The 22710-nt window shown below is 41.3% G+C and overlaps 1 protein-coding gene across 16 annotated transcripts in view; it reads left to right on the top strand.

Annotated features, from left to right (window-relative positions):
- The window catches only part of TENM3 (teneurin transmembrane protein 3), a 1857795-nt gene that overhangs the window by 333138 nt on the left and 1501947 nt on the right, over positions 1–22710 (top strand). For all 16 annotated transcript variants that reach the window (XM_075347175.1, XM_075347169.1, XM_075347170.1 and 13 more), the window contains exon 2: positions 14591–14655. The gene's annotated coding sequence lies outside the window, so the exon portion shown is untranslated. The remainder of the gene's footprint in view (positions 1–14590; positions 14656–22710) is intronic.

The raw sequence follows: 22710 nt of genomic DNA, 5'->3' as shown, positions 1-22710 counted from the left end.
TGACCATGTGCGTAGGGGCCACACCTGTGGACAGCAGGCGCATCAGCAGCAGCAGGCCTGTTAATGCCACTGGGCTGCACAAGCAGGACTGTTAGGACAGGAGCTGGTCTTAACCGTTCTGCGTTACCAACTGTGGTGGTGGCCTGCATCCACCACCCTATCCCTGCCTACCTCTGGCCTAAAGCCGCAATGGGTTCAACACATGGAGGTGTGCTCTTTCGGAGCATAATAGAAGACTGCGCACCTCCTTGTTGGCTCCAGCCCCTTTTATAACCTGGGTCCGCCCCAAACCAGAGTGAACCACAATGCACCTCCTGGAGACAAAAGTAGAGTGACACGTCATCAGTGGCATAACTAGCGTCCTATTTGGAAACGCAACTTCAATTATGACCTCATGGCTGCCATGACCCAAACACCTCACCAGTCATCGTCTGACCATCAATAATGCGGTGACAAGTCATAGGTGTGGGCCTCTGCAAGCCATTTGGGAGGACACCTGATGCCCTGTGGTCTATATGGGACCCCCACATCAGGGCCAGGGCCAAACAGTTCATTACCGGACCTAGTCTCTGATGCAGGAAGTGCCTGAGCATGCTCAGAAGCATGAAATACAGTCTCTGAAAAAAGACTATCAGCTTTAGCATGGTGTCTAGGCACAAAACAGGACTTAGACCCGGCACGGAATGCAAGCACCTGTGCAAAGAGGCTTTTCACACTTAGTGTGGGAGCATGCGCTGTATCCCGAAAAGAAGACTTAGCGTCAGGAATAACACAGTCAGGCTGAGCATACTCACTACGCGAAACACTATAATTATGCTGCAGCTGGGGTACATCGGCAAACGCATGCGCACTAGCTGACTCTCCACACTTAGACGTGGAGGGGAAATTTGTCTTGGAGATGCTGTCTATGAACAGAAGGAAAAGCTAAAGGAAGCCTGACTTTCTATCCCTCCGAATTATGAAATGCATCAATGAATTCCATGAGTTTGCTATAACATTAGCGTATCAAAATGTGCATGAGGGTGTGATGTAGAGGTGCTAGAAATAGCTTGGCACCAGTGGGGCACTAATGGAATACAACAGCCAGTTCTATGATGCCACTAAATGGCAGTATTTTGTGCTATCATTATAGCTTATTAAAAACAGAGCAGGAGGTTGTCATGCAGAGGTGCTGCACATAGATTTGCAGTAGTGTGAATAGACAAAAGTACAATAGCCACGTTTAGGATACAATTAGGTACACTGAGTGTTTGCTAGTATAATGGCTGAGTTTAAAAAAGTTTGAGTGTGCAATGCAGGCAGACGTGCTGCAAATATCGTTCCAATACTGTGAATTGACAAAAGTACAATAGCCACGTTTAGGATACAACTAGGTACACTGAGTGTTTGCTAGTATAATGGCTGAGTTTAAAAAAGTTTGAGTGTGCAATGCAGGCAGACATGCTGCAAATATGTTTACAATAGTGTGAATAGACAAAAGTACAATAGCCACGTTTAGGATGCCACTAGGTACACTGAGTGTTTGCTAGTAAAATGCCTTAGTTTAAAAAAGTTGGAGTATGCAATGCAGGCAGACGTGCTCTGCAAATGTCTTTGCACTAGTGGGACTATAGCAAAGTCCAATAGCCACGTTTAGGATGCCACTAGGTACACTGAGTGTTTGCTAGTAAAATGCCTTAGTTTAAAAAAGTTGGAGTGTGCAATGCAGGCAGACGTGCTGCAAATAACGTTCCAATACTGTGAATAGACAAAAGTACAATAGCCACGTTTAGGATACAATTAGGTACACTGAGCTGAGTGTTTGCTAGTATAATGGCTGAGTTTAAAAAAGTTAGAGTGTGCAATGCAGGCAGACGTGCTGCAAATATCGTTCCAATACTGTGAATTGACAAAAGTACAATAGCCACGTTTAGGATACAACTAGGTACAGTGAGTGTTTGCTAGTATAATGGCTGAGTTAAAAAAAGTTAGAGTGTGCAATGCAGGCAGACGTGCTGCAAATAACGTTCCAATACTGTGAATAGACAAAAGTACAATAGCCACGTTTAGGATACAACTAGGTACAGTGCGTGATTGCTAGTATAATGGCTGAGTTAAAAGAAGTTTGAGTGTGCAATGCAGGCAGACGTGCTGCAAATATCGTTCCAATACTGTGAATTGACAAAAGTACAATAGCCACGTTTAGGATACAATTAGGTACACTGAGTGTTTGCTAGTATAATGGCTGAGTTTAAAAAAGTTGGAGTGTGCAATGCAGGCAGACATGCTCTGCAAATGTCTTTGCACTAGTGGGACTATAGCAAAGTCCAATAGCCACGTTTAGGATGCCACTAGGTACACTGAGTGTTTGCTAGTAAAATGCCTTAGTTTAAAAAAGTTGGAGTGTGCAATGCAGGCAGACGTGCTCTGCAAATGTCTTTGCACTAGTGGGACTATAGCAAAGTCCAATAGCCACGTTTAGGATGCCACTAGGTACACTGAGTGTTTGCTAGTAAAATGGCTTAGTTATAATGAGTTGGAGTGTGCAATGCAGGCAGACGTGCTCTGCAAATGTCTTTGCACTAGTGGGACTATAGCAAAGTCCAATAGCCACGTTTAGGATGCCACTAGGTACACTGAGTGTTTGCTAGTATAATGGCTGAGTTTAAAAAAGTTGGAGTGTGCAATGCAGGCAGACATGCTCTGCAAATGTCTTTGCACTAGTGGGACTATAGCAAAGTCCAATAGCCACGTTTAGGATGCCACTAGGTACACTGAGTGTTTGCTAGTAAAATGCCTTAGTTTAAAAAAGTTGGAGTGTGCAATGCAGGCAGACGTGCTCTGCAAATGTCTTTGCACTAGTGGGACTATAGCAAAGTCCAATAGCCACGTTTAGGATGCCACTAGGTACACTGAGTGTTTGCTAGTAAAATGGCTTAGTTTAAAAAAGTTGGAGTGTGCAATGCAGGCAGACGTGCTCTGCAAATGTCTTTGCACTAGTGGGACTATAGCAAAGTCCAATAGCCACATTTAGGATGCCACTAGGTACACTGAGTGTTTGCTAGTAAAATGGCTTAGTTTAAAAAAGTTGGAGTGTGCAATGCAGGCAGACGTGCTCTGCAAATGTCTTTGCACTAGTGGGACTATAGCAAAGTCCAATAGCCACGTTTAGGATGCCACTAGGTACACTGAGTGTTTGCTAGTAAAATGGCTTAGTTTAAAAAAGTTGGAGTGTGCAATGCAGGCAGACGTGCTCTGCAAATGTCTTTGCACTAGTGGGACTATAGCAAACTCCAATAGCCACGTTTAGGATGCCACTAGGTACACTGAGTGTTTGCTAGTCTAATGGCTTAGTTATAATGAGTTGGAGTGTGCAATGCAGGCAGACGTGCTCTGCAAATGTCTTTGCACTAGTGGGACTATAGCAAAGTCCAATAGCCCCGTTTAGAATGCTACTAGGTACACTGAGTGTTTGCTAGTAAAATGGCTTAGTTTAAAAAAGTTGGAGTGTGCAATGCAGGCAGACGTGCTCTGCAAATGTCTTTGCACTAGTGGGACTATAGCAAAGTCCAATAGCCACGTTTAGGATGCCACTAGGTACACTGAGTGTTTGCTAGTCTAATGGCTTAGTTATAATGAGTTGGAGTGTGCAATGCAGGCAGACGTGCTCTGCAAATGTCTTTGCACTAGTGGGACTATAGCAAAGTCCAATAGCCACGTTTAGGATGCTACTAGGTACACTGAGTGTTTGCTAGTAAAATGGCTTAGTTTAAAAAAGTTGGAGTGTGCAATGCAGGCAGACGTGCTCTGCAAATGTCTTTGCACTAGTGGGACTATAGCAAAGTCCAATAGCCACGTTTAGGATGCCACTAGGTACACTGAGTGTTTGCTAGGAAAATGGCTTAGTTTAAAAAAGTTGGAGTGTGCAATGCAGGCAGACGTGCTCTGCAAATGTCTTTGCACTAGTGGGACTATAGCAAAGTCCAATAGCCACGTTTAGGATGCCACTAGGTACACTGACTGTTTGCTAGTATAATGGCTTAGTTATAATGAGTTGGAGTGTGCAGAGGACAAGAGGGTACAGTGGCAGGATTGTGGTGCTCTGGGTAGAGGAATGGAAGCCTGCCTTTCTATTCCCTCCTAATGGTGAAATGCAGGGAGGAAATCCCTGACCTTGGCTACACAGACGCTGTTGCTGTTTGCAGGACCTGTCACCTATGGCTCTCTGACCCTGCCGGTTTGAGCCCTTAAAAGGACTGCTATAAAGTGCTCTCCCTAAGCTGTCTAACGCTGTGTATGCAGCGCATACAGCTGTATCGGCTATAGGACTCAGGAGGACGGAGCTGCGACAGTGATGTCTGACACCAAAGATGCAGAAGGCAGATAATGACGTCCTGGAAGAAAATGTCCGGTTTTATAATGCAGGGACATGTGACATGGACATCCTATCACACATGCCGTTGCTTCTCTGGCTCAAAGTCCACTTAGCTGTGTGTGTGTCTGGGATTGGCTGACATGCTGGCCCGCCCCACAAGACGCGCGCGCTTAGGGAAGGAAGACAAGAAAAAAAAAAAAAAAAATGGCGATCGCCATTATACAAACAGCAGTCATCTGAAGGCGCTGTTCACGCACACTATACACTGAAATGTGATAATAGTGTGATTCACAGAGTGACTTACACTATTACAGCAGAAACCAAGCTATGATTTAGCTTGTTTTTTGCTGCTAGAACCGTTCTCGAACGTTTCTAGAACTATCGAGCTTTTGCAAAAAGCTCGAGTTCTAGTTCGATCTAGAACATGCCCCAAAATCACTCGAGCCTAGAACTGGAGAACCACGAACCACGAACCGCGCTCAACTCTAATAGTGGGGCTGAGGTCAGGGTATGAGCCAAAGGTCCTGAAGCCAGGAGGTCATATCAGGTACATGAGGAGAGAGCGGAGTTAAGGTCAGGGTATGACTTGGAGGTCAGGGAAGCCTGGGAGTCGAGTCAGACTCAAGGGAACGAGTGGAGAAGGGTACTTAGGTTAAGGGTAGTGGTTATAATATCAGGACAGTCATGTGAATCAGAGACGCAACTGCAATACAGGAACTATCACCGGCGGCATTCCGGGTGGGGTTGCTCCTAAATAAATCAGAGCAGTCACCCGGAACGAGGCTCCAGTGAACAGGCCCCTCCCAAAACCAACAGAGGTCCCGAGGCCGGAAACAACCCGTCCACAGGAGCATAACACAAAAACAAGGCATCGGCTCTGCAGGAGAGCAGAGCACCGCCAATTAGGATCATGACACCTACCTTCCATACTTGCAGAAATGTGGTGAAAATTCGCTTCGGTTTGAATGGATGCCACATGATTAATTAAAGGTTAATAATTTAACCCCATTAAGACATAAGATATTGAGTTGCCCTAACCCGAATCTGAATTATAACTAAGAAAAAAAGCATGGATTTATGGCATTGTACTGATATGTGTATTGTGCTATGTTTGTGGATGGTCTGTTACTTTGATAACTGGCGATGTGTCAGAACTTCTGTATTTTATGGAGAGATGACAACATGCATTTAGGACAAATCTTACTTTTGCATTGTGCTGTGATGGCTGTGCAATCATGAAGAGTATTCTACACACCAGCTTACAATTTTTAGACCATTTTATAGATATTTTAATTTAAGGCATATTGATTTTTGTAGAATAAATAAAGTTGCCGAGCAGGCTCTGTTCAGCAAGTAAAAGCAGCACAGATAACCTAAATATGTTCTTTTTCATGTAGTTTCCTTCCCAGTAGGAAAATTGTTCCAACAGTTCAGAATTGGATTTTACAGCTGTGGCAAAATCTGAGAACATCTGCTCTTTCTTCTATAGATAGCTCTGTATGCGTAGCATGCTCTTTATTCCTATTTTATTTCAATGATCAAGTAAAGAGGATTAGTACAAAAGATGCAAAGCTGGTCAGATTTATTATTATTATTATTATTATTATTATTATTATTTATTTTGTACAATACTTTAAAATGTTGATACATTTTATCAAATTCACTATTAAACTATAACGCAAATTAAATTATAATTGAGGGCATTTAAGTTTATTTTTTTTACTTTAGTAAATGTAATGAATGAGTGTATATTTTTTATAGTTTATTGTATGTGTCATTCGATTTATTTTAGTATTGTGTTAGATGTCTTCTTCCTCACCAGTAGGGCTGCCTTTATTTCCTTTTTCTCCGGTAGAATCCCTTTTTTAACCCCCATGGCTTCCCGTCAGTCTTATTTTCTTTCAAGGAGTGCAAAGAATGAAACACTTACACTAACCCTGGGTGCCAGAAGCTAATATTGCTCCATATTATGTGGTGTTGTAGGGAGCGGAGCTAGTCTGACCAGGAGCCAGACAAGATAAATTGAAGAGTGACCATACTCAGATGTTCACCTGTTATCAAATATTTTATTACAATCATAAAAACCGCATGTGATGTTGTCAGATTGTGCGTGGAAAACATTCCCGTAATAGTTGAGTTCCTGGATGAGTTATTCCTCACCAATGATACCATATAAACCTAAGCATTGTATAAAGTTCATCCCAGTACAAGTTCTCTTTAGTTAATGCCCTTTCACATTGGATAATTATCATTTCCAAATGATTATAACAATAATTAGTGAGTGTAAAGGAACAAGTAGAAGATAAATGATAAAATTATTTCTCATCTAAATGGATTGTGTATACTTTAAATTCATCATTGATTGAGAAATCAGTAAAAACAAACAGCCCTCATAGTGAAATTAAATTGACAGTACCTATGTGTGCCCAGTACAATTCCTTCAGGACCACCATTGTAAGGAAGGCATAATACTGCCTACTGAAGAAATAAAACTGCTCCCCAATGACATTTCAGATGGAGATATCCGCTGATACTCAAAATATTTTTTTATACCACTGTTTGTTCATCGGTAATTTGACAAATGGACCTTTGGTCTCTTTAATCACCTTCTCACACAATAATAAATTACTGTCATACCCCACCTCAAAGAAATATATGTAGGTAACCATATGAAATGTGATAAATTCCTGATTGCTAAAGGACCCACCATTGGGAGCCATTTTGTCTCTAGAATGGGGATCTCAAACTTCTTGTTCTTCCTGACTACACAACCCCAACGAGGAGGATTTTAGATAGCGTGTCAGTACAACATGTACTCTGTCAAAATCTATGGAATTTATGGAACTAATGGAGACCACGAAATACAGTGCTCATTTATTTTCACCAGCCCTGTAAAAATGTGAATACGTGATAGGGCTCATGCTTTACAACTACTTAATTATCACTCCTCATTTTTGTGGTCTTGTAATTAGGATGTTTGAGGGGTTCAGGACCCTTTTCTGGGGATTTTTAGGGGTCCCAGTGGTGAGGTTGATTGTAAACAGACATAATTTGCTGATTGGTGGAGGTACGACCGCAGGATACCCACCAATCCAGAGATAGGGTATCCTTAATGTCCCAGCTGAATGGAACAGTAGATGGACATGTGCACTACCAGTTTAGTAATTTTCTATTGCACTGCCATAGATATCTATGGACGTTTATGCAAACAATTTCTCAGCTCATCTTTTACAACAGCCATGATCAACAAGATCTTGAATCAAATATTAACTCCTTCACGTCTATTGATGTACACATGTGTGTTAGTACCCGCACATGGCGGCTGATTTGATCAGCTGACATGTGCAGCTAGCAGTCAGGGAGATTGGAGATCCACCCGAGCCTGATAACCCGTTAGATCACATTGTCAAACTCTAACAACAAGATCTCATGCATTGCGACGGGAATCTTAACATTCCTCGCTGCCATCGGCACTCCCGTGACACGATCGTGTGGTACCAATGGGTTATTATGACGTGCTTCCTGTGAATTCCGACAGAAAAGAACTCACAGAAGATCAGCATTTCTGCTGATCAAAGTGTTGCTGAAGCATCCCTGTGATCAGCAGAAGCGATCGGACAGTCTAGGCTTTAAGTCCCCTAAGGGAATTAATAAAATCAATAAAAAATGTATAAAAAAAAAGTTATAAAAACTATAAAAAATAACCCTGAAAGTTTAAATTACCCTCCATATTGCCCCATTGCAAATAAAAAATAAAAAAATAATAAAGGTACACATATTTGGTATCGCCGCATTCGGAAATGCCCATTATATCAAATTTTAAATCAACTAATCTGATTGGCAAAGAAAATAATTAAGGTGATAAAAACATTACATCAACCCAAAAATAGTGTAATTAAAAACGTCAGCTCAAGACACAAAAAAATAAGCCCCAGACCTCAAAAAGTGAGAACACTACGGTTCTCGGAAAATAACGACGAAAGCGTAACTCTTTTTTTTTTTTTTTGCAAACTTCTGAAATTTTTTCACCATTTACAGAAAAGTAAAACTATACATGTTTGGTATCTACAAACGTATACTGACCTGGGAAATCATATCACCAGGTCAGTTTTGCCATATAATAAACATGGTAAATAAAAAAAAAAAAACATTGCGGAATTGCACTTTTTACGCAATTTCACCGCATTTGGATTTTTTTCCTGTTTTCCAATACAATATGGGGCAGAAGGAATGGTGTCATTCAAAAGTACAACTCATCCCTGGATAAAACAAGACCCCATATGGCTATATAGAAGGGAAAAATTAAAACGTTATGGCTCTTGGAATAAGGGGAGGAAAAAATGAAAACGAAAAATGGAAAATCGCCAGGTGGTTTTGAGGCTAAAGTCTAACAGGCAGTAAATTGGGAGTTTAGATTTAGATCTGGTCAGCTATGGAACTATATTTATATGTTTATAACAATAGAAGGCCATATGTACTGAAAGATTTGTCATTTGTTTCTAATTAGCGTGTGAAATATTAAAGGTCCCTAAGAAGAGACATCTTATAAAGGACTTGTACTGCATGAATACTAGCTTTGTTTAATAAGGTTCTAAAGGACCAAAGAGTAGGACAATAGGAAAAAAATAATCAGCATAAACTGTGCTTGTGCTTCTGTAAAAGATTGTCTCCATCCACAACTGCAACTACATAACATACAGTAGCTGACTGCATGGAAAGGTTAAGCCGGCCTGTCCTCCTCTATCCACACACATGAGTTATTCCGTAATCTTTGTTCTTCTAAATGCCATTTATTAGCACAAAGTTTCTTTTCTTACTCAGATTTGTGCAATGACATAGTATTAACTTTTCACTCAAGTCACCAGAGTTCACTTAACTTTGCTGTCAGTCCTTTTAAGTGGGAGTAAAGATTGCACAGTCTGTTACACAAGGAAAGTGAGTGGTCATCTACCGCGATATGGGAAAGGTTCAGCCTTTATTCACACACTATATTTGTAACTAACATACTGTAATAATAATATACAGCAGAGTTTTAATATTTATTATTATTATTATTATTATTATTATTATTATTAGACCTAATAGGAATCATTTAGTTGGCTAAATCGTAATGGAACACTCAATTTTTGAGCCTAATATACTGATATTTAATCTACATTGTAGAATGCAAAATCATTTATACACTTGTTTGTCCCAATAAAGTTTTTATTTGCACGGGGATATGATAATGATGATGATAATATAAATGGGTCTTAGCACTATGGCTTCATCTTGACACAACCTTTTCACACTATTGAAATTAAATAGTACTATTGTGATGCTAGACACTACGAGCAGTATGAATAGAAGGGTAGTCAGACAAGCCAGGATCATAAACCAAGAGGTAATGTATAAGATTCAGGGCACATACAGAGACGTGGTCAGGAAGAGGTCTGAGGTCAGAAGCTGGGAGGTAACATATAAAGTTCAGTGAGCAAACAGAGACGTGGTCAGGAAAAGGTCCGAGGTTAAAAGTCGGGAAGTAATGTATAAGGTTCAGGGAGCAGGCAGGGATGTGGTCAGGAAGAGGTCCGAGGTAAAAAGTCGGGAAGTAATGTATAAGGTTTAGGGAGCAGACAGAGATGTGGTCAGGAAGAGGTCCAAGGTCAGAAGCCAAAATCAGAACACTTACATAAGACAAGAGCCAAGAGCACACTGAGCAAACAGGAAGCATGACTGGGAAAGTTCAGACAGAGCAAACCCAGTATAGAAAGAGCAATCACCAAGAACAAGGTGCATGTGTGAAGTCACCTCCGAAAACCAGTGTAGACCTTAGTGCTGAAAAACAACATGTCAGCAAGTGCATAAGACACATAGCATAGCATTTTCAAATGCAAAATGCTCCAAATAGTGGAGCTGTGACAAAAGCATCCTAAATGCAAAATGCTCCGCGCAGCGGAACCATGACAAAAGAATCCCAAATGCAAAATGCTCCTCACAGAGGAACCGTGACAACTATGTAGTAAATTGCTACAACTTGGTTGAGAGTGTTTTCTTTGTTCTGTGGATATGGAAAGATGTTATTTCAGGAGATTATAATTTTCTTTTTTTAGTTTTATAGAGAACTAGCTGTAGTACCCGAGCATTGCCCGGGATAGTAACTGTCTCTCTGTCTCTCTCCCAGTCTCTGTCTGTGTGTCACTGTCTGTCTGTCTCTCTGTCTGTCTCTTTCCTTGTCTGTCTGTGTCTATGTCTCTGTCTGTTTCTATCTCTCTGTCTGTATTTGTATCAGTCTATCTATCTCCATCTCTGTATCTGTCTGTCTCTCTCTACCTCTGTGTCTGTCTCTATGTGTATGTCTTTCCAGCTGTCTCTTTGCCCGGCTGTCTCTTTGCCCGGCTGTCTCTTTGCTGGGCTGTCTCTTTGTCGGGTTGTCTCTTTGCCCATCTGTCTCTTTTCAGGTCTGTCTCTTTCCAGGTCGTCTCTTCTCCCAGTCTGTCTCTTTCCAGGGCTGTCTCTTTCCAGGGCTGTCTCTTTGTCCATTCTGTCTTTTTGCCCAGTCTGTCTCTTTGCCTTTCTGTCTCTTTGCCCGGTCTGTCTCTTTGCCCGGTCTGTCTCTTTGCCCGTCTGTCTCTTTGCCCATCTGTCTCTTTGCTCATCTGTCTCTGTCTGTCTCTTTGCCCATCTGTCTCTTTGCCCGTCTGTCTCTGTCTGTCTCTTTCCACATCTGTCTCTCTGTCTCTATCTCTCTGTCTCTTTCCCTGTCTGTCTCTGTCTATCTGTCTCTTTCTGTCTCTCTCTAAACGTCTCACCACCGACATCATATTACCTCACAAGCTTCTTATACTAACAGTTTTTTTTTTATTTCAACCACTGACAGTTGCTATTAATAGCCTGTAGCTCCCACCTCCATTCAGTTTAATAGAGGCAGGATTTTTGGAGAGTAACTGTAAAGAGCGGGTTTAAATTTTCCCGCCCAAACATAGTCTATGACATTCCCTGAGTCACTGTGCAAAATTTCGTAATTGTAAATGTGATGGTGCGGATTCCTTTAGCAGACATACACTCAGCTTTATATATTAGATTTGTCAGTGGGTATTTAGTAAGTAATCTCAGAGCAGCATATTGTAAGAGCCAATTACCTGATTCTCATTTTGATAGTATCAGTGTTTTATCAATAGGAGATTATAAGAGTTGTTTCATGACATGTAGTTCTCCTGCTCTGGGTTACCCAACACACAGTGTTGATTAGCAGTTTTCTGCTTATGAACTGTGTACACTGTAAGTTGCCAATCAGTGGTGTAGATGGGGGTCATAGAGGGATCAGCATTCAGAAAACTGATAGATCTGCAGTAGATAAAAGAGTTGTTTTATCAAAAGTGCAGCAAGTAGCCCAGTAGGTGATACATTGCTGGATTAAGGGTCTCTCTCTAAACATCATGCTGTTCTCAATATCATAATAAAAACCGCGTGATAGATTTCCTTTAATTATACATCAGTATGTAACAAACAATTGATAGATCAAAGCAACAAAGGCCATATCAGTAAAGGTAAAGAGGTGCCTATGTAGGACACACACTGATCTTTGTTTCTGGGGGCCATAAAAGCTGATGGGCCACATAAGAAGGCTCTATTATATAAAGTGTCCAGATCGCCATCCAATGTGATTGAAATTAAGAATAGTAGGAAACAGTATTTAGTTACTTTGATTTTCACTTTATCATCTCACCTTTCAATGATTATTTTAGTTTGTGTTTTATAATTTATAAATTAAGTCAGTTTTACAAATAAAAAAATGAAAATTACATTGCCTTATGTGTAACACCAATAGTTAGAGGATAAAATCCATACCACACAAAGCCACTAATAAATATTAGATGTTAAATATGAAAATCAATAAATATAATCTCAAAGTGTGGGGATATAGGATCAATAGGACCATTCGGGATTATATATACTATACCAAAAAAGAAGAACTAAAAAGGTCACTGAATATTATATCTTTATTAATACATGATTAAAAAAATGCACACATAATAAAAAACACAGCTAATGACTGCAAAAGGGGCGTCAAAAAACCTGCATGGCATATATGGATCATATACAAAATAGTACAATATATAATGAGGCAAAGAGGTTAGTGTGGAGGATTCAATGGATGAATAAATAAATAGAAAAACACAATACACAAATAAAGTGTCAAGTGCTAAAGTATTAGAGTAAAAATCGGCTGATGATTCAGCTGATAATAACCAGCAGGGTGACCATCATGGTGAAAATCCAGAAGACACTAAACCAGAAGCCTCAAAAAGCAGGTAAGATTCAGAGAGTAGACGGCTCAAAACAGTGTCAACCAGTAGGAGAGAACATATAATTGAAAAAGTGTCAGAATCGGCACAGAGTAACACTAAATAGTGGTATAATGATATATTCACCTAATAGGTAACAGAGCACGGCCTCCTCAAGGTAATGCGACATCTACCACGACGCGCGCACGTTTCGTTGCGTCTTCTTCAGGGGTCCTTGAAGAAGACGCAACGAAACGTGCGCGCGTCGGGGTAGGCGTCACATTACCTGGAGGAGGCCGTGCTCTGTTACCTATTAGGTGAATATATCATTATACCACTATTTAGTGTTACTCTGTGCCGATTCTGACACTTTTTCAATTATATGTTCTCTCCTACTGGTTGACACTGTCTTGAGCCGTCTCCTCTCTGAATCTTACCTGCTTTTTGAGGCTTCTGGTTTAGTGTCTTGTGGATTTTCACCATGATGGTCACCCTGCTGGTTATTATCAGCTGAATCATCAGCTGATTTTTACTCTAATACTTTAGCACTTGACACTTTATTTGTGTATTGTGTTTTTCTATTTATTTATTCATCCATTGAATCCTCCACACTAAAGGTACCGTCACACTAAGCAACTTACCAGCGATCCCAACAACGATAGGGATCGCTGGTAAGTTGCTAGGAGGTTGCTGGTCAGCTGTCACACTGCGACGCTCCAGCGATCCCACCAGCAACCTGACCTGGCAGGGATCGCTGGAGCGTGGCTACACGAGTTGCTGGTGAGCTCACCAGCAACCAGTGACCAGCCCCCAGCACCGCGTGGAAGATGCTGCGCTTGGTAACTAAGGTAAATATCGGTAACCAACCCGATATTTACCTTGGTTACCACCGCACGGAGCTACACGTGCAGAGAGCAGGGAGCAGCGCACACTGAGCGCTGGCTCCCTGCTCTCCTAGTTACAGCACACATCGGGTTAATTACCCGATGTGTGCTGCAGCTACATGTGCACAGAGCAGGGAGCAGCGCACAATGCTTAGCGCTGGCTCCTTGCTCTCCTAGCTACAGCACACATCGGGTTAATTACCCGATGTGTGCTGCAGCTACATGTGCACAGAGCAGGGAGCAGCGCACAATGCTTAGCGCTGGCTCCTTGCTCTCCTAGCTACAGCACACATCGGGTTAATTACCCGATGTGTGCTGCAGCTACATGTGCACAGAGCAGGGAGCAGCGCACAATGCTTAGCGCTGGCTCCCTGCTCTCCTACTTACAGCACACATCAGGTTAATTAACCCGATGTGTCCTGCAGCTAGCTACATGTGCACAGAGCAGGAGCCGGCAGCACAGGCAGTGAGAGCGGCGGAGGCTGGTATCGAAGGTAAATATCGGGTAACCAAGGACAGGGCTTCTTGGTTACCCGATGTTTACATTGGTTACCAGCCTCTGCAGAAGCCGGCTCCTGCTGCCTGCACATTTAGTTGTTGCTGTCTCGCTGTCACACACAGCGATCTGTGCTTCACAGCAGGACAGCAACAACTAAAAAATGACCCAGGACATTCAGCAACAACCAACGACCTCACAGCAGGGGCCAGGTTGTTGCTGGATGTCACACACAGCAACATCGCTAGCAACATCGCTGCTACGTCACAAAAGTTGTTCGTTAGCAGCGATGTTGCTAGCGATGTTGCTTAGTGTGACGGGGCTTTAACCCCTTTGCCTCATTATATATTGTATTATTTTGTATATGATCCATATATGCCATGCAGGTTTTTTGACGCCCCTTTTCCAGTCAATAGCTGTGTTTTTTTATTATGTGTGCATTTTTTAATCGTGTATTAATAAAGATATAATATTCAGTGACCTTTTTAGTTCGGTTTCTTCTTTTTTGGTATAATTGCCTTATGTGTGTCTTATACATGAATATCAATTTGGATTATGCTAAGATGTCTTCTGTGTTTTCTTTATTTAGAATCAAAGTGATGATTTAATTTCCTTGACTGTGTAAACCGTCGGTGGAAACAACCTGCATCAAAGGTAAGCAATCTGCCTGACAAGCCGTACATGTGCAGCTAGTCCACAAACAAGTGTACTGCGTGTCGTCTGTGCATACTCGGGGTTTTATTATCTTTCTTGAAAAATAAATTGCAATTGAAATGAAATGCCTCAGATAAAGAGTAAACATGTTATCTTAGATTCTGGGAAATTATTACACTTTTCTTATTAGCTTCCCCACAGCACATTAACTTGCCAATGCGCTATTCACCCATTACTAGAAAAAGTCAGCATGTTATTTGTATGTAAAAAATTGCAGCTTTATACCAACCTCAAAATGGGAGATTAAATTGGTCTAACAAATTGACTATAATTTACTATACCTGAGTTAAGAGGTATTCCATCCTAAACAAGTTACCACATATCATAATTAGTAGATAAGTGTTGTTCTACTGCTATAACCCCTACTGATTTCCAATACAGGGACTTATGCACCCGTTTCTCCTGGGGTTCTTCCTAGTCCAGAAGGACATTTAAAGGTGACAACTGATTCATGCTACTCACTCCACTGGCACAATGAGTCAGAGCGGGATTGCACGATTGCAGCCAGGTATGTTTTTCTCTGCAATCTCTGGAATTTTAGGGAAGACAGAGCTTCAAGATCCAATGTCCACACATTGGAGAGACTTGACAGTCAACTAGAGTGGTGCAGGGAGAGGCTGACCAGGCGGGGGCCTGCCGGACTAGTCTTGTCTCTGTCTATGGTATTCAGACAGGAGTTTAAACTATGCTTCTCTAACTCTGGCAATCATGCAAGATTTAATTGTAGTTTTTAGATTAGTTTCAAAAGAATGGAAACTTAACCATGAATATTTTGAGTCTATACAAGTAGAATTCACCAAACTCTTTGAAAAAGTATGGAGAAAGTCACAAGGTTCTCAAGCAGAACCAGGCTGTATCACAATGATGATCCCCAAAGGTCCAGCATACAGTACTCTTATTTGGAGATTACTTTGGATCAATTCACTTGCCTTTACTATGTGTTTCTAAGAGGATGATGCTCAAATACCCTATTTGACCCTATTGATAAGACTGCCTGTATGTGCAATTGTGGTGTGCCGGATACCCAATACGTCGGGAACAGGGTCAGATCCTCTGTGTCAATAGAGGCGGTAGCCATGCCCAGTGCCTGGTCCACCCATACAGTGGATAGAGCATAAAGTCTTTGGGTGCGCAAGGGTTAACACAGTTATTTACAATATTTAGCAAAAAAATAAATAGAATAAATGGGTGTGAAACCTAATTAAAAAAAGTTGGGAGTTTTTATAATTGAAGCCACAAAATAGAAGAGTTATTGAAGACTAAAACTGGATCCACAGGGTATATATGTAGAATATTAATAGATAATTGTGCAGCAAATGTAACCATAAATTTATAAACCAATCTGCCTTAGGCCCCCTTAACACATCTGTTTACAAAAAATGCACGTGTGGCACGTTCCGCTTTGACCATCCATTTGGCCATCTGTGTGTACGTATGTGTCATCTGTGTGATATCCATGTGACACATACCGGACAAGAATGCATGACACTGAAATTAATACTTTATGAGTTAAAGATGTGCAAAGATAGTAGATAAGATAGATACATACATACATAGATTTTATAGCTGTTAACCAAATAAAAAAATTGAATTGAAATAAACAACATTTTTGATAAGCAGCAAAGGTAAAGCATACAGCCGCGGGGTGATATAATTAGTCTGTGAAGCTCTATGGTAATTAGTGTGGCTGCGGACTGGTATTTTTAGGCTGGGAAGGGCCCAATAACTATGGACCTTCCCAGATTGATGATATCAGCCCCAAGCTGTCTGCTTTACCTTTGCTTGTTACAAAAAATTGGTCGAGCACAGGTCATTTTTTTTTAATAACTTTTTAATTATTTGGCTAATAGTTGTAAAATATTTTTATCTATCATCTATATTTCTCTCTCTATCTATCATCTTTTCACATGTTTAACATATAAAAATCTTTAATTTCTTAAATGCATTCTGGTCCATGTCACACGGACCACATATGGATGTCACACAGATGTCATCCTTGTGCTGTGTTTTTCATAGACCCATAGATTTTTACTGGCACCTGTCATCCATGCTGATGCTATAAATGAACATGTTTCCATGTGGATAATACAGACTCATGTGTGGCTCACACGGACACATAGTCCCAGTGAAAACATGGAGGTGCCATAATCAGGACATATTTTAACTAGTATGTGTGTGAATGTGTCTCAAATAGTTGTGAAAATGGACACTACACATACTGGAAGCACAAACATGTTAAGGGGGCCTCATATTGTATGACTTTTTTATGGAATGCATGGGTTTTGTCATGAATTTCATTGCAAATATGCTGCTTCAGATTCCAAAAGCTGATAGTCTAAAATATAAAAATTAATTCCCACGGTGCCACTGCCCTGGGTCTCATGGTCAATTTCTGTGCTTCCAAGTCCAGCAATGATATTTTAAAAATAGGGAACATTAAGGCCTGTGACTGTCCTTTTTTATACTATAATTATTTGTACCTATTATTTGCGGTGGATCTGTCATTTATTCCACAGTACCATCAGTAACATTAATTGCTAATGTTTATTTCCCCATTTCCTTATCATATCCTGTATGTACATAGTGTAACATGCTGATGACATTTGCATTTGCAAGCGGAGTAGGGGCGGAGGGCATCAATTCCCTTAAATGGGATCGCACTGTCACTATAAACAATTGTGAGACAGGAAGATGCGAAGAGAGTGCCAAAAATCAGGGATCACCAAAAATACAAATATGAATAGTGAATATGCTCTGGACACACAGAACATTAAAAATATTTACCATACAATGAAAGTGAGACCATCCGACACTCTCAAATATAAATAAGGTAAACCAGAGAAAATCACTGCATATAATATGAGCAGGCATACACAGCAATCAAATAGAGGGACATATCACATGCAACAAGGTATTGAAAATGAGCAGCAATATAAATAACATGCGTGTGAATGTCATAGAAAACCAGCAGTTGGGTGAGTATATGTCCAAGTACCGTATTTTTCGCTTTATAAGACGCACCGGATTATAAGATGCACCCCAAATTTAGACATAAGAAAAGGAAAAAAAATTAAAATGGGTCCGTCTTATACTCCGGTGTTGTCTTACCGGAGGGGGGCAGCAGTGGTGGTGAAGCGGGGTCACAGGAGGCAGAGGTTGTGCTGGCCGGTGCTGCGGGTCAGTGGCGGCGGTGTCTGTGGTGGCAGGTGCGCCGGGGTCCGTGGTGGCAGGTGCGGTGGGGTCCCTGATGGCAGGTGCTGCGGGGTCCATGGTGGCAGGTGCGGTGGGGTCCATGGTGGCAGGTGCGGTGGCGCCCGTGGTGGCAGGTGCGGCGGCGTCCGTGGTGGCAGGGGCGGCGGGTCAGTAGTGGCGGCAGCAGCAGCGGCGGGTGAGTGGTGCAGCAGGCACCAAGGGCTCCATCTGCGCACGCGCTGACTCCCGGAGCGGCACGTGCACAGATGGAGCTCTCATCCAAGAGCTCATCTGTGCACGCGCCCACTCCTGATGCCATCATTTGAAACAGACACGGACACACTGGGTAACCTGCTGCACAGCTGCCCGCACGCATAGAGTGGCAGCCAGCAGGCTGCCCGCCCACCTGCACAGAGAGGAAGCCGGCACCCGGCTGCCACCCGCACACAAGCACCCGGCTGCCGCCGGCACGCAGCCACAGGTACCCGGCTGCCACCCGCATGCAAGCACAGGTACCCGACCACTTCACGCAGCTACAGGCACCCGGCCGCCCAATCACTGCACAGACAGGACCCCCAGGTAAAGCTATATTTGGATTTTATGACGCACCCCTCATTTTCCTCCCAAATTTTTGGAAGGAAAAGTACGTCTTATAATCCAAAAAATACGGTACTTAAACTGCGAATATTAGAAACATATATAAAGCCCAGTCATGATACATACCAAATAAAGAAAGTCACATTGGAATGCTGTAGATGTGCGAGACATAGCATGCAAATAGGGTGAAAGAAAAGTGGTCCCACACACTCACCAAAAATCCCAATAAAGGATGATCTAACAGAAAAATAACAAGGCTGCAATGCTGAAAGATCGTAATCTCCCCCCAGTAAGAAGAGGGAGAGGGGGTGGAAAGCGGGGTACAAATCAATAGCAATGACCAAAGAGGATGGGGTGCAGCCCCATGCATATCGCCACAAAGTGGCTTTCTCAAGGGCAAGGGTGTATGTGTAAAGGCCATTATCAAGCTCAATACGTGCAAGATCTGATAACGTTAAGCTCACCACCTGTGCTGAAAGAGTACAGATTGGAGGAGCTGAGTAGCCATGCCGGTGGATCCAGTGCTGCAAGATACTATGTGTATACACCATTGTACAAGTAAGTAATCGAAAACACAATAGCGCAAACATCCATGAATAAGGCGCTAGCTAAAGGACCTGGCACTAAGTACTATGCAGGCACATTAGAACTGATACAGCAATAGTAAGACCTTAAATGGGCGACGACAAGTGAGGAAGCAAAGCATGCACATTAACCCCCTCCCCGTTTGCAGTATGTATAAAGGATGCAAGAATGCAATTGCAAGCGCCAACAATTGCAGAGCGCCACACAGCCCTGCAGCAGGACAAGCAAAGCCGAGCGGCACACATTACTGTGTATGCCTGCTCATATTACTTGCGGTGTTTGTCTCTGGTTTTTCGGGTGGTCTTACTTTCTTTGTTTGGATTTTTAATGTTTTCGTGTGTTAGTCCAGGTCATATTTTTCTAATAAACTTCTATTTTTGCTGATGCCCATTTTTTGGCATTCTCTTTGCCTCTTCTTGTCTCATGCTAATGACATTTGTTAAAATCATACACTGTTACTGTAATTCCTTGTCAATTTCACTTACAAATCAGCAACATTTTTGTCCCATTTCTGTTTACACTAAGGATCCGTCTACCATACTAGATAATAGTTATTTTATAAATGGGCAACACAGAGATGTGATCATTCTTGATCATTCTTAAAGACATTCTCAATGATTCACCTTTCCAGCTTAGTAGATCATTGGTAAACATCTCTTTGACTTAAGGAGGACCTGTCAGTTGCCTTATATGTATATTTTTATGTAAATGTCGCTGTCCTCCTGAATCTGACACTATGTCTTTTTTTTGGTCCTCCACTTCTGAGACCTGGCTTCCCTACATATTAATCTAGTCTTTTTAGCCAAGTTGGTGTGGTCCTCGGATTTCTATGTGAGTCTTCTTGAGGACCAAGCTTAGATGGCAAAATAGTAGATTTATACATAGGAAGAATTAGCCATATCTTGGGATGTGAGATGCATAGAAACAAAGAAATAAACAATGACAGTTTCAGCAGAACAGCAGCGTTTATATTGGGTAAAACAAAAATAATTTATTATAGAAAAGGACAGGTGCTGTTTAAATAATGTATATATTATACAGTAAAGCTAAGCCCAGCTTCCTATAGAATATGAAGGTATTCATTGTTAGAATTGGTGAAATGCAGTGGTCCGATATTAATTAGATATTGACTGGTCTGCACTAGTGATGAGCAAGTGTAATCGTTACTATTCGCTACTCACACGGATAGTATGGTATTAGGTTAATCGCTACATAGAGAGTTTTTGTGTGCTCGCCTCGCGATATTTCTATGTCCTGCCCAGATTTGCAGCCACTAAACTTGCTGGGCTTCTTAACCATTCACAGTAATGCCACAGTCCAGTCTTCTTTCAGCCTTTTCCTCAGGCCCCCAGACTTCTTTTTTAGGTCCAGCAGAAAATTACTCGCATTTCCCATTGACTTGCATTGTACTCACTATTCAGAACGAATACACAAATATTACAAAGTACTCGTTATGAGTATAGCGATTACGAATATTACGGTACTCGCTCATCTCTAGTCTGCACCCAATAATTGTCTATGCCTGCCATTAGAAATTAAATTAAATTCTTCTTTCTCATCCCCATACCATGCAACAGCATTGAAGCAAAACTCTTGAGATAGAATAGGTATAGTGTGTGCTATCAGATATATATTTCCTTTTGACGAACACGCAATGGAATATTATTCATGAAAACTAACAATTGATACCTAAAACACACTGATAAAACTGAAACATTTTCTGAACCATGACAAATTCTGTTGATACATAGACCCCAGAGATCATAAAGTGTCGCCCGACCGCTGTTTCCTCACTATTTACGCCGTACATCCGGCAATCCGTCCTAATGTATGTCTTCCTATTCTTTGACGTCTTGCATTACTACAGCATAAATAAGTGTGCGCCATTTCCTAGGAAGTTTAATAACATAATGAAGAAAGTGACAGGCAGATATTTTGTACAATCCCCAAAAGTCCAAATTAGAACCAAAGATATATCTGAAATGTGACATAATATAAAACAAAGTCGTATATCACCCCACAAAACATACAGAAGACTTGTTAAAGAGAGTTCATTAACTCCAAAGTGTGCATTCTAAAATGAAACCGGATGTATTGATGCTGCAATAAAGCTCAGACAGAGGATACGCGCCGCAATTAACTAAATCATATGGATTTTATATTAAAAGAGGAAAGATGCTGGAATGAAATGCAATCAAATATGTTTTTAGTTATTAGCGTGTGTTATGTCTACACTAATGAAGTAATAATAAGGTAAGAGAAATAGGACGTGCTATAGAATGAAAGAGGAACAAGAAAACACAGCTTCATATCAGACGTACCAGGGAATGTGAGCTGGTGAGGTTGGCGCAGTGAGAAGGATTTGACTCGAGCTGGGAATGATATGTTCAAGAGGGTTATGGAAAAAAGATACCGGGAACCGGTGATAGAGCAACCCCCCTCCAAAAATCCAAAATTTGAGAAAATTAATTGCTTTATTTCTGATCATCAAGAATCTTACATCTGTTTCTAATTCTTCTTTTTTTCTTCTTAAAAAGGGGTCAAAACCATAAGTCTAAAACAACACCCCTATTGTCTTATCCAGGTGAAACAAGGTACTAAAAGACAACGCACTAACTACACCATGTTGTAGAAAAATATCGGAATACAGAGAACCGTAAATGGACACCTAGCAAAAGTCATTATACATGTTACCCTTTCCTGCAGGATGTTTTGCTGTATTATGGGAAATGTGTCATGTTAGGGAATGCTACATATGTACGTTGTAGCCATAATTTTGTAGTGTTCGATTGGTGAGGGCAATTGTCCTGAGTACTCCTTCTAACTTTAAACAAGCAATTAGATTTATTTGTCACCATACCCTTCAAGGGGTTTAAGTTCATTTTAATATTGGAATAATAAGTTCTACATTTGGATGTGTTTTAAAAAAAATGTCCATGTGCTGAGATAGTCAATATATGTGCCCCTGCTTTGCACTGTGTAATAGATGTGTCTGGCTGTATAAGAGCATGGTCTGGACCATACCACATCTCCTGGGGAGGAAATGAAAAAGTATTCAGACATTAAAGCACCGGATCCCAAATGATTCTCTCTTTGAGGTAAAACATGTTCTTAAAACAGGCAAGGAAATATTCTACCTGAATAAAAGAATCAGCTGTGATCCAGTGCTGTAATGTCTATACTATTTGTGTCCTATTTTGTGTCCAAAGACTGGAAACACATTTCTGGTGAATTTCTAACTGAATTAACTCTGACGTAAGAAATGCTGGGATTTTTGATGAATTTGAGGGTTGGGTGTATTAATGCCCTGTCCCACCCTGTCTCCTTCCGAGTTTAACCCATTTTGGTGAAGATGTTTTAAACTAGGATGAAAATGGCAAAAGGCACAAAATTTGTGATGTGCACAACTAGGGAAAAGGAAAAGAATACCATATTTTTCGTTTTATAAGGCGCACCGAATTATAACACGCACCCCAAATGTAGAGTGGAATTTTTTTAAAAAAAATGGGGTTCGTCTTATATTCCGGTTGTGTCTTACTGGAGGGGGGGTGGCAGCGGTGGTGAAGCGGGAACACAGGAGGCAGGGGCGGTGCTGGAGTAGGGCGATGCTGTAGGCGCTGT

Source organism: Anomaloglossus baeobatrachus, chromosome 1 (assembly GCF_048569485.1).
Source record: "Anomaloglossus baeobatrachus isolate aAnoBae1 chromosome 1, aAnoBae1.hap1, whole genome shotgun sequence".
Classification (NCBI taxonomy): Eukaryota; Metazoa; Chordata; class Amphibia; order Anura; family Aromobatidae; genus Anomaloglossus; species Anomaloglossus baeobatrachus.
The sequence above is the reverse complement of the archived record's forward strand: the minus strand, read 5'-3'. Positions and strand labels throughout refer to the sequence as shown.